Below are 15,057 nucleotides of genomic sequence, written 5' to 3' on the forward strand. Positions count from 1 at the left end.
AATTGGTCCTCTCATTTTAGCAATGGGTTCATTGATTAAGTCTTCTGTTGTTATTTTACTGGGATGTTCTTCACATCTATTTGTTGCCTACAGGAGACATATCTCACCAACAAAGATCAGTGGAAACTCTATCTCATGGATTTTGACATTTTTTTGTTAGTTTCATCTCTTCAGAATATTTTCTTATTAATTCTTCAATGACTCATAGGTCAAACAGTAGCATCATTTTCTTCAAGAAAGTTTTGATTTTCTTCTATATTTCTTCAGTATCACATTAGTCATTCAGTAGCATGATATTTAACTTCATGGTGTTGTAAATTTCTGTTTTTCTTCCTGTTGTTGATTTTGTTTTGTGGCTTTTCATTTAAGGGGATGTACAATAACTGTGTAATGGAGACTATCATATCTAGATATGAGGATACAGTGTAGTATTCATCTGTACTTCCAGATCAAAGATGGACTCCCAATGAAACTGTTTACTATATCTTGACAATAGGATGCTGGACACTCTGCCATTGTCCATGCCCAAATGATGGACATATGACTGTTTATGAAGAACTATACTATAGTAATGATATAGGGGAACTCGGTGAGGGGGAAGGGTCTTGGGGAGGGTGTAATGGAAATCCCAGGACCTATGGAACTGTATCATAAACTAATAATAATAATAACAACAATAAAGTAGAAAAGAACACTATGGGGAAGAGGTTTTTCCATTAGCATGAAAAAATTACTTACAACTTTTGCCTTAATTTTAGAATTTGTAATATTTTTGTTTTGGCCACATTTAAGCATGGCCACATTTAAGACCACAGCCCAGATAACAGCCCAGAAATTCCACAGAGCCATGAACTTCAACTCAAGGAGTAGCCCTTGGAGTCCTGTTTTGGTTTTGTTTTTGTTTTTGTTTTGTTTTGTTTTTGATTGAGCACCACTTGGGTCACTGTGTTATGGGGTTTAGCTTTGGCTTATATGTTGTGGATACTTTCTTTGTTTACAAGAGCTCCTTGAATTTTACATATATGGCAAGGTCACTTTTCTTTGTGTCCTGTAGAGGTAGGGCAGGCATCCCAAGTTGATTGATGTGCACAGCAAGTATTGACAACTGCTCGTTGCATATACACTCTTCCTTTGCTTTCCGAGTGAGTCCCTCATACATAGTAACTTAGGTTGATATTTGTCACATCCCTCTAGTTGAAATCATTTTAGCCTTTTAAAATTAATTTTGGAGCTTGGTACTAGAACAGAATTCTGAGTGATAGCTTACCAAATCTCATTAATGATTTTTTTTTATTTTACTGAGAATGTTATTTAGCAGAACTAGTGTTGCATTCCCCTGAACTGTCCATGTTTTCACGCCTGTGAAGAGTGTTGCTTTGTGTTTTTACAAGTTTGTAAAATACATCTTTCCTGTGATTTTTTTTTGTTGCTGTAAAATTTCCACTTGTAGATGTTTTTATTCACAGTGAATATGAGCATAATCGAGGAGGCGTGTGATTCACTGAATGTATCATCCAGTGTTCCAAGTCAGGGCTCAGAGTTCCATTAAATGATTCATGGCACATAGGGAATTGGCAGAGTATAGGATCACCGGGGGAGGCCAGAGGGGAAGTTCTTTCTATGTTTCCTTGGGTAAGAAAAGCAGTAGGTAATTAAGATATTCCTATGAGAAGTCTTCATTTTGGCAACTTTATGAAAGTCACAGCACATGCTTGGAGACTATGGGAGTGGTGTGGGCATCTCTTGATTCTGCTAAGGGGGTGTAAAAGGCAGAGTGACCTGTATGTTATTTCAATGAAAGCAGAAAAGGAATTTCACTGAATTCAACATTAGCTAACAATGAAAACTTTGAACAAATAATATACAGAAGGAAATTGCCTCAGCAGGTTAAAAGCTACATATGATAAACTTACAACTAACATTATTCTCAGTGGGGAAATGTTTAAATGGTTTCCTCTCAAGTTAAGAACGAGATAAGGATGCTTCCTTCTCTTATGTAATTGCTCTTCTTAGAACATTCAGAGCTATACCAAATATGGTAACAGGAAGCATCCTCTGCAACCAATTCCCTGTGTTGTCACATGCATATGATATGATTTTATATGTGTGTGTGTCCACTTTATAGGGTATGTCTATTATACACATGTACATACATATATGTATATGCACATATGTTTTTACTCCTAAAGACAGTATCAAAATACTGTTGGGGGAGGATAGGCATTGTGGCACAGCAGGTTAAGCCCACATTTGGAACAGCCACATGATGAATTAGGGTGCCTGACTGGAGTCTTAGGTACTTTGTGCTTTGGTTTAATTTCCTGCTGATGAACCTGGGAGACAGCAGATAACGCCCCAAGTGCCTGGGCCCTTGCCGCCCAGATGGAGACCTGGATGGAGTTCTGGATTCAGAATTTGTCTTAGTCTAACCAAAGATGATTCCCCCTCTTCCTCTGTCACTCTGTCTTTCAAACAAACAAATAAATAAGACAGGATACAAAATCAACTTTACTAATACCCAGTCGAATTTCTGTAGAGTAACATTGAATTGAAACACAAAATCAAGAAAATAATCTAATTTACAATAGCTACAAAAATACTTGGAGATTAATTTAGTAAGAGAGGTGAAAGATCTCACACTGAAACCTATGAGAAACATTCATTTAAAGCATTAAAGATGCATTTAATTAGAAAAATAGGCCTGTTCCTAGATTAAATAAAGTCACATTTTTAGAATATTCATACTCCCCATAGCGATCTATGGATTCATTGTAATTCTTTTCAAAATAACAGTGACACTTTTCATAGAAACAGAAAAAAAAAAGTCTTAAAATTTGTATGGAACCACAAAGGACTCCAAACAACCAAAGCAATTTTGAGCAAAAAAACAAATCGGAGGCACCATTCCACCTGGCTTCAAATAGAAAGATGAAGTGAACAAAACTGCATGATAGCAGAACAAAAGCAGAAATGCATCATGATGGAATAAACTAAAATAATAAATCAAGGAATCAATCTATGCATTTATGACCAACTGATTTTAGGCAATGCAGCCTAGATTACACAAGGGGAAAGGGCAATTTCTTCAATACACGTTGCTGGAAAATTGGATATTCACATACAGAAGAAGGAAATTGACCCTTATCTCACACCATAAACAAAATTCAACTAAAATCTATTAAATTATAAAACCCAAAGCCTATGAAGCCTAGAAGAAAACAGAGAAAGAGTTTTATCGCATTTTTTTTTTTTTTTTTGGACAATGACTGGATGTGCTTTCCAAAGTACAGGGGAAAAAAAAGAAAAAAAAATACAAATGGAACTACATCAAACCAATAACCTCTATAACAACAGAAACAGCAGAATGAAGAAATAACTTAAAGGATAGAACAAAATTTTAAAATTGTATATTTGATAAGAGGTCAATCCTAAAAATATGCAAAGGCCTCAAAAAATTTTAGTAACAAGATAACAACTCATTCTAAAAATGTGCCAAGAAGGCCCTGCATGGTAGCCTAGTGATGTGTGGTAGCCTTGCACGCACCAAGACCCCATACGGGTGCCGGTTCTAGTCCTGACTGATTCACTTGCCATCCAGCTCCCTGCTTGTGGCCTGGGAAAGCAGTAGAGGATGGCCCAAAGCCTTGGGACCCTGCACCCATGTGGGAAACCCAGAAGAGCTCCTGGCTCCTGGCTTCAGATCGCTGCAGCTCCGGGTGTTGCAGCCACTTGGGGAGTGAATCAATGGATGGAAGATCTTCCTGTCTGTCTCACCTCCTCTCTGTATATCTGCCTTTCCAATAAAAATAAAATTAATCTTTTTAAAAAATTAATGAATTAAATAAATAGGGCCCTTTATATGCTGCAATATCTTACAACCATTAATAATGGTATTTAACTACATAGGGAATTGCATATAACATATTTTAAATGAAGAACCATGATTAAAACATTTTATATACAGTATGATTTCAATTCTTTTGAAAGAAAAACATGTGCTTGGGTAAAGAAAATAAGATTGAAAAGAAATATATCAAAGAGCACTAAATTTGTTTTTCTAAGTTGGTCTAATTAGAATTCGTTTTTAGTCTCTTTGAGCCTCTGAATTTTGAATTCTCTATGGAAACAAAACATTTTTTGCAATCAGAAAGAGCACAGTGTTGTTTTTTAAATGATGAAAAGTAAAGATTAAAAAAAAATCATACAGGGAAACTATATGATATCAGAGGCAAAAAAATAAAAATTTCATACAATGCATTGTCTGTAAAGATTCATAATTACATAAAATTAATTATAATTATATAAAGAATACAATACTACAAATAAATAAATACTTATAAATAAATACAACTTTTAAAAATACAACAGAATTTTAAAGGTGTTTGGGTTTAGATGGCGAAAATAAAGTAGGTTTCTTTCTATACTTTTTATTTTAAATGCTGGAAGATAACATGTAAAAGTACTGTGTATAGCATGAGATTCTTTAACGTTCTTTAATATATATATCACAGAATGACTCAATTTGGCTGCCTAACATACATTACGTGACATAGTTGGGACTTTTGTGGGGAGAACAGTTCACAGCCACTTCCCTGACAGTTTTAGGAGTTATTACTACCTAAAGTCCCTATGCTGCACAATAGATATTTGCAATTTAATCCCCCCCCCGTATAAAATTGTGTATCCTTTGACCAATATCTCTCCAACCACCCCCTTAAACCACCTTAACCGTTAGTCATCACGAGTCTGCTCGCTAGTACTACAAATAACTTTTGTAAAAGTCCACATATAAATGAGATCGTGATGTACTTGTCTTTATGTGCCTAGCTTCTTTCATTTAACTGAATATCTTCCAGACCCATCCATATTGTCACAAGTAACAGGATTCTATTGTTTTTCTGGATGAACAGTGTGTGTGTGTGTGTGTGTGTGTGTGTGTATACATACATACATACATTGACCCATGGATAGTCATTTTGCCTGATTCTATATCTTGGCTATTATGAATAATGCACTAAGTATGAGGAATAGAGACATTTGTTCCACATACTGATTTCAATTACTTTGGATGTATAATCTGCACTGGAATTGCTGGGTCATGTGGTAGTTTCCTGTTTTCATGTGTCCTCTTGACATGGTTTTAATTTGTAGTTCCCTGATAATTAGTGGGGTTTAGCATTTTGTCATATACTTGCTGGCCATTTGTCTGCTTTTGAGAAATACCTACTCACTTTCTTGGTTCATTTTTAAAAAGAATAATTTTATTGGAAAGGCAGATATACAGAGAGGAGGTGAGACAGACAGGAAGATCTTCCATCCATTGATTCACTCCCCAAGTGACCGCAACACCCGGAGCTGCAGCGATCTGAAGCCAGGAGCCAGGAGATTTTTCCAGGTCTCCCACATGGGTGCAGGGTCCCAAGGCTTTGGACTGTCCTCCATTGCGTTTCCAGGCCACAAGCAGGGAGGTGGATGGGAAACGGGTCAGTCAGGATTAGAACCAGCACCCATATGGGATCCCGGCATGTTCAAGGTGAGGACTTTTACTGGTATGCTATCACACCGGACCCGGTGGAAGAAAGAATCCAGGAACGGGCCCAGCACGATAGCATAGTGGTTAAGGTCTTTGCCTTGCACGCTCAGGATCCCATGTGGCACTGACTCTAATCCCGGCAGCCCCGCTTCCCATCCAGCTCCCTGCTTGTGGCCTGGGAAAGCATTGGACCACGGCCAAAGCCTTGGGACCCTGCACCCACTTGGGAGACTCGAAGGAGCCTCCTGGCTCCTGGCTTCGGATTAGCACAGCACCAGCCATTATCAGTCACTTGGGGAGTGAATCATTGGACGGAAGATCTTCCTCTCTGTCTTTCTTCCTCTGTGTATATCTGATTTTGCAATAAAAATAAATAAATCTTAAAAAAAAAAAAGGATCCAGGAACTCCACCCACATTTCCAACATGGGCAATAGGCACTCAAGGGCTTGAGCCAAAATCTCCTATTTCCTAGATACATTAGCAGAGAGCTGGATTCAAAGCGGGGTAGCTAGGACTTGAACTGGTACTTGGCCATGGGATATAAGCTTCCTCTGTGGTGGCTTAGCCTGGGGCTGCAAACAACTTCTCTAGTACCGTCATTTTCCTGCTGTTCTTGCTATCAACAAAGCCGCAGTGAGCAGCTCTGGAGTCTGGCGAGGGAGCCTGCAGACCTGGGCTGAATTCTTGTTCACCTCCTGGCTGTGTTGACCCTTGTGCAATTGAACTTCAGCTGCTTCAATCTGTAAACTGGAGAAATACTAGATTCCTAAAAACTTGTCATTTGGAGTGAATAGTTATTGAGTCATACTTTTGAAAAGAAGCACTTTCTTTTCTGTATTCTATTTTGTTTTTCTAAGGAGTAAGATTATTTTACCCATAATCTCTTTTGATTATATGAATGCCAAGTTTCTTTTAGTCCTGATATTCTATGGATTAAAATGGAGCAGGTTGTATAAATCATAGACAAAATCAAGTTGCTAATATTTCCTTGTAATATTTTGGCTTTCAGAATATGATTAAGGTTTCTTAAAAGTAACATCATGGGTAAAATAAGTAGATTAACCCACTGTGTCACATGAAGTAATGTCATTTTTCTGCACTCCCATATAGACAACAAAATCAAACAAAGCTAAGTTGTCATTTTCTTAGTCCAATGTTTTTTCAGTTCAAATCTTTCCTTTAACTCAGTTGTCCTTTAACTGCTTTCCATAAAAATAATCAAGTAGATTGTAACAAGAAAACAACACTATTCTTTGACTAAATATGCATTATTACTGACTGCCCTGGTGGAGTGCTACAGCAGCCTAGGAGTTGGCAGTGAGTACTTGTTTAAGTTTATTTATTTATTGAGGTGGGTGCAATGAGAGGGAGAGGGAGAGAGGGAGAGAAAACATGGGAGTAGAGAGATGTGGGGTGAGAGGAGCCGGGGAGAGAGAGAGAGAGAGAGAGAGAGAGAGAGAGAGAGAGAGAGAAATACAGATCCCCACACCTAGCTGCTCAGGTATTCATGATTGGGACAGGACCTTCAAGCTCTTTGCAGCCGCTACAGATGATTCAAGTTATTTGCAACTGCTATATGTGATTTGCTGCTTGGGAAAGCTGAGAGGCTGAATGGACTTGTGGCAGGACATACAGTTGTGGTTCCAATGAAGACTTTAAAGACTCTTTTTCTTCCAATATGATGATGCAGCGAGAAGGCTGCAAAACAGTGAAAAGCTTGAGTGGGAAGGTGTATCCAGAGAAAGACAAAAAAAAAAAAAAAGCCTTTGAAGAGAGACAAAACTAGAGGAAGTTCTGGTATCAGAAGAGGAGGAGGAAGCAGAAACCCGTTCTTAATCTTTTATCTTCACACCACCAGCAAAATTGTTTTCCAATCATTTTTGCTCACTTGGAGGACTGGCATCATTCCCTTTTGGCCAGCTTTCTCCTAAATGGCCAGACTAAAACCAGGAGCTTCTTCCATGGCTCCTATAAGGGAGCTTTGGACAAAGGCACCATTTTTATGAAAGAGATCAATCTTGGCAGGTGGGTAGTAACTTCTCTGTAAATATAAAATTATTCAAAAATGTTAAAGTTTATTTTAAAATATAATCCTAAGTAGGAAAGACACAGAACAGTCAATAAAGCAAATACAATTGCTAATACAGTATAGATTTCCTCCACCCTGGGAGAAGATCCTTTAGGGAGATAACTTCCTGTTTTGTGTAAAAATGTACTTAGGGAAAAAGCCTGTTACAGCTCAGAAAATGACCTAGCTGAGTTGGGACGTGGTGTTTTTCTGTCAGGAGAATCAAATGGTGATTTTCTTCTGTGATAGTACATCCTATTATGCAATTTTCATTGAGCTAATTGTTTCCCATTTAAGCAATCAGTGAAGACTGGAATCATCTCATAATGTGGTTTGTATACAGAAGGTTAAATGCAAAACGGTTTAATTTGAAAGATGATTAAGTTACTTAAATGCAGTTTTTCTTTTTGTTTTATCTATTTGTTAATTTTTTTGCAGCGATAGTTTGTGAAGGCTAGCCGGCTTCACTTGGCTGGATGCTCCATCCAGAGCAGTGGCCTTCACTTTCTGCTATCACTTATGAAGAGGCTCAAGTCTTCAAACTTCATGTCTCTTTCCCATCATCCTCCTAATGTGCCTGAAGCACCTCCATAGTTCATTCTCATCCAATAAGCATTCAGTGAATACATTCATAGTGACAGTTAAAGCTTAGAGAACAATGACTATGGGCCAAATGATTCACATGGAGTTTCTAAGTTCTTATAATCACTATAGATGAGGATGAGTTGTTTTCCTACATTCTAGAAACACGGGAACTATGATTCAGACTGGTGAAATGCCAAGGTGGAATGAGTGTTTAGTGCGCCAGTTGGGATGTCTTTACGTCAAAGCAAAGTGCCTGGGCTCCAGTTTGAGCTCCTCTGTTTACAGTCTAACTTCCTACTAGTACATGCCCTGATGACACAAGTCTGAGTTCCTATCACCCGCTTTTAAGACTTGGATTGAGTTTGAGACTCCTGGTTTTGCCATGACCCAGCCCTGGCATTTGGCAGGTGGCCCAAACAGATGGAAGATCTCTCTTGTCTCTCTCTTTCACAAAAGGAAAAAGAAATGTGCTCAAGTTTAGATAGGTAGAACTCTATTCTGGGCCTGTCCCTATATGACGCAAATTTTGTAGTATAATGATAAAATGCAGATCACTGCCATAAACCATGCCACCAACACAATGGATGAATGGTAACAAGGGAAGATTTTTTGTCTGTCCTAGGAAAAATGAGGAGCAGTGGGCAACATGGTGGGCTGGAGTCAAACTGAGAGTCACCTACAGGGTGGCCATCCAGGTAATTGGAAAAGACGACACCTCTGAGGAATAATAGAGAAAAGATTGGGGTAGAATTCTCAAGATATTCATTTGGAGGTGGCAACAGATGGACAAACAGTTTGATGGAAAAGTGAATGGACTCAGGTGAGGTAAATATTGGGATGTTGCCCAAGGAGAGAATTGCATATGGTCATGGGATACCCTGGAGCAAGCTGACGCAGACAGATTCCATGGTAGCACTGGGTCCTGAGCCCTTCCTTTCTGCCTTGGGAAAGGAAGCAACCCACGTGTCGGAGGGGCCACCAGCTGCAGTTGCAGAGGCATTCAGGGGGTAAGCAGGGACACGAGGGAGAGGGAGCAAAGACAGGCAGTGACTTCTGTCGGGTGAGTTGGGCATCCGCAGACAGGAGGAGGCCTTCTGAGGCTATTGGGGGTTGAGAAGGTCTGAGAGGCAAGGCATCTGCTGTCGCTTTGTGAGAGAAGGATAACTTGCAGACTTTCCCGGAGGGGTTCGATGTGGCAACATTCAGACCATGAGGGAGGAGGAGGGGTCAAGCCCACAGTGGGTGGAACAGGGGCTAGTGGTGTCTGCAGCTGGGGTTTAGAGCAGCCAGGGAAAGGGGGGAAAGAGGGACCTGTGTGACCTGCAGAGGACACTCCTTCCTTTCTTGTTGTGTCCTCCTGTCTCCAGTTGTCCGCGTAAGATAGCTGGGTACAAGGCCCCGCACAATGGCCCAGCAACTAAATCCTCGCCTTGCATGCACCAGGTTGCCATGACTGCCGGTTTATGTCCCAGCTGCTCTACTTTCCATCCAGCTCTCTGCTTGTGGCCTAGAAAAGCAGTGGAGGATGGCCCAAAGCCTTGGGCCTTTGCACCTGCGTGGGAGACCCGGAAGAAGCTTCTGTCTCCTGGTTTCAGAGCGGCTCAGCTCGGATAATTGTGGCCACTTGGGGAATATATATCTCCAAGCAATATCTCCTTCTCTCTGTAAATCTGTGTTTCTAATAAAATACAAATAAACCTTCAAAAAGGAAAGGAAAAAAGAGAAGAGAAAAAAAAAGAAGAGAAAAAAGAAGTGAAGCCAGGTACAGAATTGTCACCAAAGACTGGGCAACTGGGCTAGCCTGAGGGCACTCTCCGGGCGTGGTCTGTGACAGCAGAGGGCAGGGGCCAGAGATAATGTCTCCATGGTCCCCATGTAAGCCATGCTTCAGGTCATCAGGTACAATTTCATGAAGGGCCTCTGCTTTTAGTCTTTTACCAACACTGTAAAATCACATTATCCTGCTGGTCATTAGGTTACTTTCTCTAACATCATAATCACAATTGTATGCCCATATATACGTCACCATTCACTTAGGGCAATCAGTTTTAGTGGTATTCACTTTAGTTTCTTTCATAAGGCGTATGTTTTTGTGAGATAATGGAGGAAAAAACATGTAGTTTTCATCTAAATGAAGCAGTAGTGCGTGCACTCAACTGCATTTTCTTGTTGTTGTTGGCTAACCATGTTCATTACTTAAAAATGAAAGGGAATGTCCTGGCTTCTCTTTTGGAAAGAAATGGGGCAAAAATACAGTGGATTTTGAATACAAATGCTTTAGCTGCAAGGTACTGTAAACAAATAATAAGCATAACTTGTCCTTGGTATGTTTTTAACAATTCTCAATTCACTAGAAATCAGTAATTTTCACCTGCATGAGTAATCTCCTCCCAATGTGTTAAAGAAGAAAATGTTAACATCCTTCCCTCTGGACAAGAGAAGAAATGTGCTCTGATCATAGTATCTCATCTATCCAGTAAATAATCGCAGGTTCTTTCAGCTAACAAACCTACATACTAAGTTCTTAGTTTGTGCCTGGCAATGTACAGTGATGGATAAAATGCGTTCTTTGTTTCAAAAGGCAATTACAAGATGAAATGAGAGAATTTAAAAGCAGATGATCTCTGGGGGGGGTGTGTGTGTGCATAGAGGGACGGGGTTGGTCAGAGAATTTTTAAAGATTTATTTATCTTTATTGGAAAATCAAACTTACAGAGTAGGAGAGACACAGAGAAAGATATTCTGTCCACTTGTTCCCTCCCTAGTTGGCCACAACAGCTGAAGCCTCTTCCAGGTCTCTGACACAGGTACAGGGTCCTAAGACCAAGGGCCATCCTCAACTGCTTTCCCAGGACACAAACAGGGAGCTGGATGGGAAGTGGGCCGCCAAGATTAAAACGGGTGCCTATATGAGATCCCAGGCCGATTCAAGGTGAGGATTTAGCCACTAGGCTACGGCACTGGACTCTGGCCAGAGAATCTTACAGGATGTATGATGGTGTTAAATCCAGCCACATTACAGTCCCTAGGGAGACAATAGGATGAAGAACAGCTTGCCATTCTTACCTTCCTTTGTAGACTGTACTTTTCACTATGTAGGACTTACCTTTTTCCAAAACCAAATTCAAACTCAGCATGGCAGAGGCAGCTCTTGAAAATCTGGTTCCAGAGTTTCTGAGACCCATTTGGTCAAGTAGTCTGTCATAATGAGTTACATTTGGACTTTCTAGAACACATTCTAGGATTCTTTTCCTTTTCAGGTCCTGTTCCCATCACGCGCAGTGCTCACCTCTCCCTTGTCAGCTTGTCAAGATGACTTTCATATGAGCTAGCATTCAGGCAAGCGAGAACACCTTGGCACTTGCTTTCTTACCTGGTCGAGATACAGTTTGGTGAGTTCACTGAACGCGAACTACTTGTTGTCTTGGGCCTGACCAATAGGATACAGTTCAACTGCACAGGTCTCTCTGTGGAGACAAAACTCCTAAACACTACTCACGTCCTTCTGCAGTGATTGTGACTGCTCCTGTGTTTTCAACCTTCTAATACCAAGTGCTGCAAAGGGCATCAAGGTCAACAGGCATTTTCTTCTTGTCTTGTTACAGATAGTTAGATTGTAATTTTCTGTTAAGATTGTTCCAAACCTACATCTTTTTTCCCCCTTTTTGTCAAGATTTGTCAAAATTTGGCCCTTGTTAAAAAAAAAAAATACACAGGGTATAGAGGGGTTGCCTGTCTTTCCAAGTCACTTACTAAGCCTTTCCTGTATGAATGCAAAGCTTTGGACTGAGACCTATTGCCTCTTCTAATCTGTTTTTGGTTTTTAAGGTATCTGTTTTGTTGCAAAGGTTTTATGTATATTTATTGGTTCACTCCCCAACTGGCCACAACAGGTCGGAGCTGAGCTGATCCAAAGCCAGGAGCCAGGAGCTTCTTCTGGGTCTCCCACACAGGTGCAGGGTCCCAAGGTTTTTGCCGTGGTCCACTGCTTTCCCAGGCCACAAGCAGGGAGCTGGATGGGAAGTGGAGCAACCGGGACTTGAACTGTCACCCACATGAACCGGAATCACATATCTGCCTGCTCCTGGAGGTGAAGGATTGTCCAGTTGAGCCGATACACCAGCGTCTCTAGTTCAGTTTTAATTCCAGATGCCTCATTAAGTCCTCTTGAGGGGTCAGCTACAGAAGAATTGCAGCAAAATAAGTTAATTACTATGGAGTTGATTAGATATGTCTAGAAGAAGGCTGGAGTGAGCCCTTTTGAAGGAATATTATCCCCCATTGTAATAGGTTTTACAGCTATTAAGAATTAGTACAGGATGGTTTTCACAATTGGATGAATTACATAAATGCCAATGTCAACATCAGACATAATTTAGAAACGATATGAAGAAGCATTTTCTGTTTTTAAATGTCAAAACCATTTCTCATCCATCAGGTAATAATTTTTCAATTTTCTCTTCACAAATATGGTACTTTGTCAGTGCTGCTGAAGTCGTAATTGATTTCACAGCCACGAAACATGGGCAGCCAAAGAACCTTCATTATAAGATAGAACTTGAAAATATGAATAAGATGCCACTTCCCCCAGAACCACAGGATCAATAGGCGAGTGCAGCAGACAGAGCTAAGCCACGCATCTGCTACATGATCTTGGCTTCGGATAAGTGCCAGAATGGCAATGATGTAGGTCTTAAGTGACCACTGAAGGCTCAAATGGGTTGCTTAGTTAAAAAAAAAAAAAGATACTTTCAATTAAATGTCAAAGATAATTACATGGGAAACATCAAAGAGCTACAGAAGCACAGCTGAAATATTGCATTTCCCTAGCCTGATGCTCTATTACCAGCTAAACTTGTCATATTTTAAAGTTTTGGTGGGGACTTGGTTGCTCCAGGAAAGCATAACATTCTACACTTATGAAAAGACATACTAGCGGGGCTTTGGGGCACATGTCATTTTCCAAATAACGTGTGGGTGATTTTTAGTGAGGGAAGTGTGAAATGGCAGGCTTTTCCTGCTTTTGATCTCTTAGCCGACACTTAGAACTCTGCTGAGGTTCTTAAAACTGGGCATCCAGTAAAAATAAAAACAAACAGCCCAGTATCACGCTCTTTCATTGCAGAATCCACAAGCACTTTCTTTGCCATTATTATTGGCTCCATTTCTTCCCACCATCCAATCTCACTGATCATGAATGGTGGGTGAATGCCTAACCTGACAACTCCAGGCTCATTTAGGTGTTATGTAAAGGAGTAGAGTGCCGCCTGGTGTCTGGGAGGACCCCAGCCGTTTTTCTGAGTTCCTTTGAAAAGTGTCGAGCTAGGCCCAGTATTTTCCCTATTCACAGCCATTCCTGTGGAGGAAGCTTGAAAAGAGTAGTTCAGGGAGTCCGCAGGTTTGTCCACTACCCTCTGAGAACCTGGTAAGGAGACTCTCCAGGGCCAGTCAATGGCAATTTGAGAAGAAGAGAAAGTTTGCCTTTGAAGATATTCTGCTGGTGCTTCAGGCATCCCCCGCCCCCTGCCCCGCCAGTTTTTCTGCTTCTTTGTCTGGAAAACACCTTAAACGGTAGAGCCATCTTTCCCAAACTCTTGCAGTTATGGACTGGTTCAGTGAGACAGTGGTAGGTGCTTAGTGACTGATGAATTCCCTGGAAAATAGGTTGGAGAATTTTTTCAAATAACTGGCCGTAACCCTATGATGAGATGGTCAGTACCAATCAGCAGGACACATTCTAAGGAACCCTGCAGTTGCGAAGATTCAGTCTTCAAAGGTCACCTCAGCTTTTCCTACATTACCTGAGTATAAGGACTTGCTTTGATGTAATAGCTGATAATGCATTGGAAGCTACTCTTCCATGGCGTTCAGCTATAGATTAGAAGAGACTTCCCAAAGGAATTACAGCCCTTTAGTTACTAGCTGAAAATGTTGTGCGTGTTGGCACCTTTTAGCAGATTCGTGATTTCCAGGAATTCATCTGTGCTGAAGTGTAGCTCGGTTTCTCTGTACCCGAACTCAACCTGTCCTTGAGTCCCCATTTCCACAAATGGAGCAATTTACTAAACCTTGCCCTTGAAGATGGCTCAGTCTTTTCTGGTTTAAAACTTAATCTCTTTGGGGATAATTACTCACACATTTGGTTCTTCATTTGAACTCATTCAAAGTTAAATATCCCTACCCCAGCTGCTTTCAATCCAAGACTTGCCCTGGTAGGATAGACCCCCTTTGCTCCTCTCTTCCTCTCCCCTTCACTTTCCTTTCCTCTTTTTCTTTTCTTCCCCACCAGCCTCTCCCATTTCCTTCTCCTCCTCTTGGTGTCTATGCACGGTGTACAAAGCAACTCCCCTGCCGAGGTGAGGACTTTGCTACACTGCATGCCTGCCGCAGTGTGTCCTGTGTGACTACTGTATTCTTTAGAAGTATGTGGGGGAAGTCATATTAATTAAAGGGGGTTTTTCCCTCCTGGGAAATGTATATCTCACTGCTAAGATATCAGAGAGTGGTGGATGGCACACTCTAATTATTCTGGATAATTTTAATAAATAAATAAATAAATAAATAAATAAATAAATAAATAATCTCTTACAAATTTGCTTTAAGATGGGAATTAGAGCAAAACCCAGCACATTGAATATTTCATGGACATCATAGTGGCACGCCATTGCAGGGAAGCTGAAAAACACATCATTTTTAATTATCTTTCATTTTATTATGGGAAGCTTTGATCCAATTTATTTATAAGGCTGGTGAAAAGCCCTGTATATCTAATATGACAGCAAATTGAACAATAGGGAAGGTAGCTAAATTTTGTTACAATGAAAAGTTAAATTAACCCACAGGAATCTGTTATTTATGATATAGTGTCTG

This window comes from Ochotona curzoniae, unplaced genomic scaffold (assembly GCF_017591425.1).
Source record: "Ochotona curzoniae isolate NIBS_2020 unplaced genomic scaffold, NIBS_Ocur_1.0 scaffold_1852, whole genome shotgun sequence".
In the NCBI taxonomy this organism is placed as follows: Eukaryota; Metazoa; Chordata; class Mammalia; order Lagomorpha; family Ochotonidae; genus Ochotona; species Ochotona curzoniae.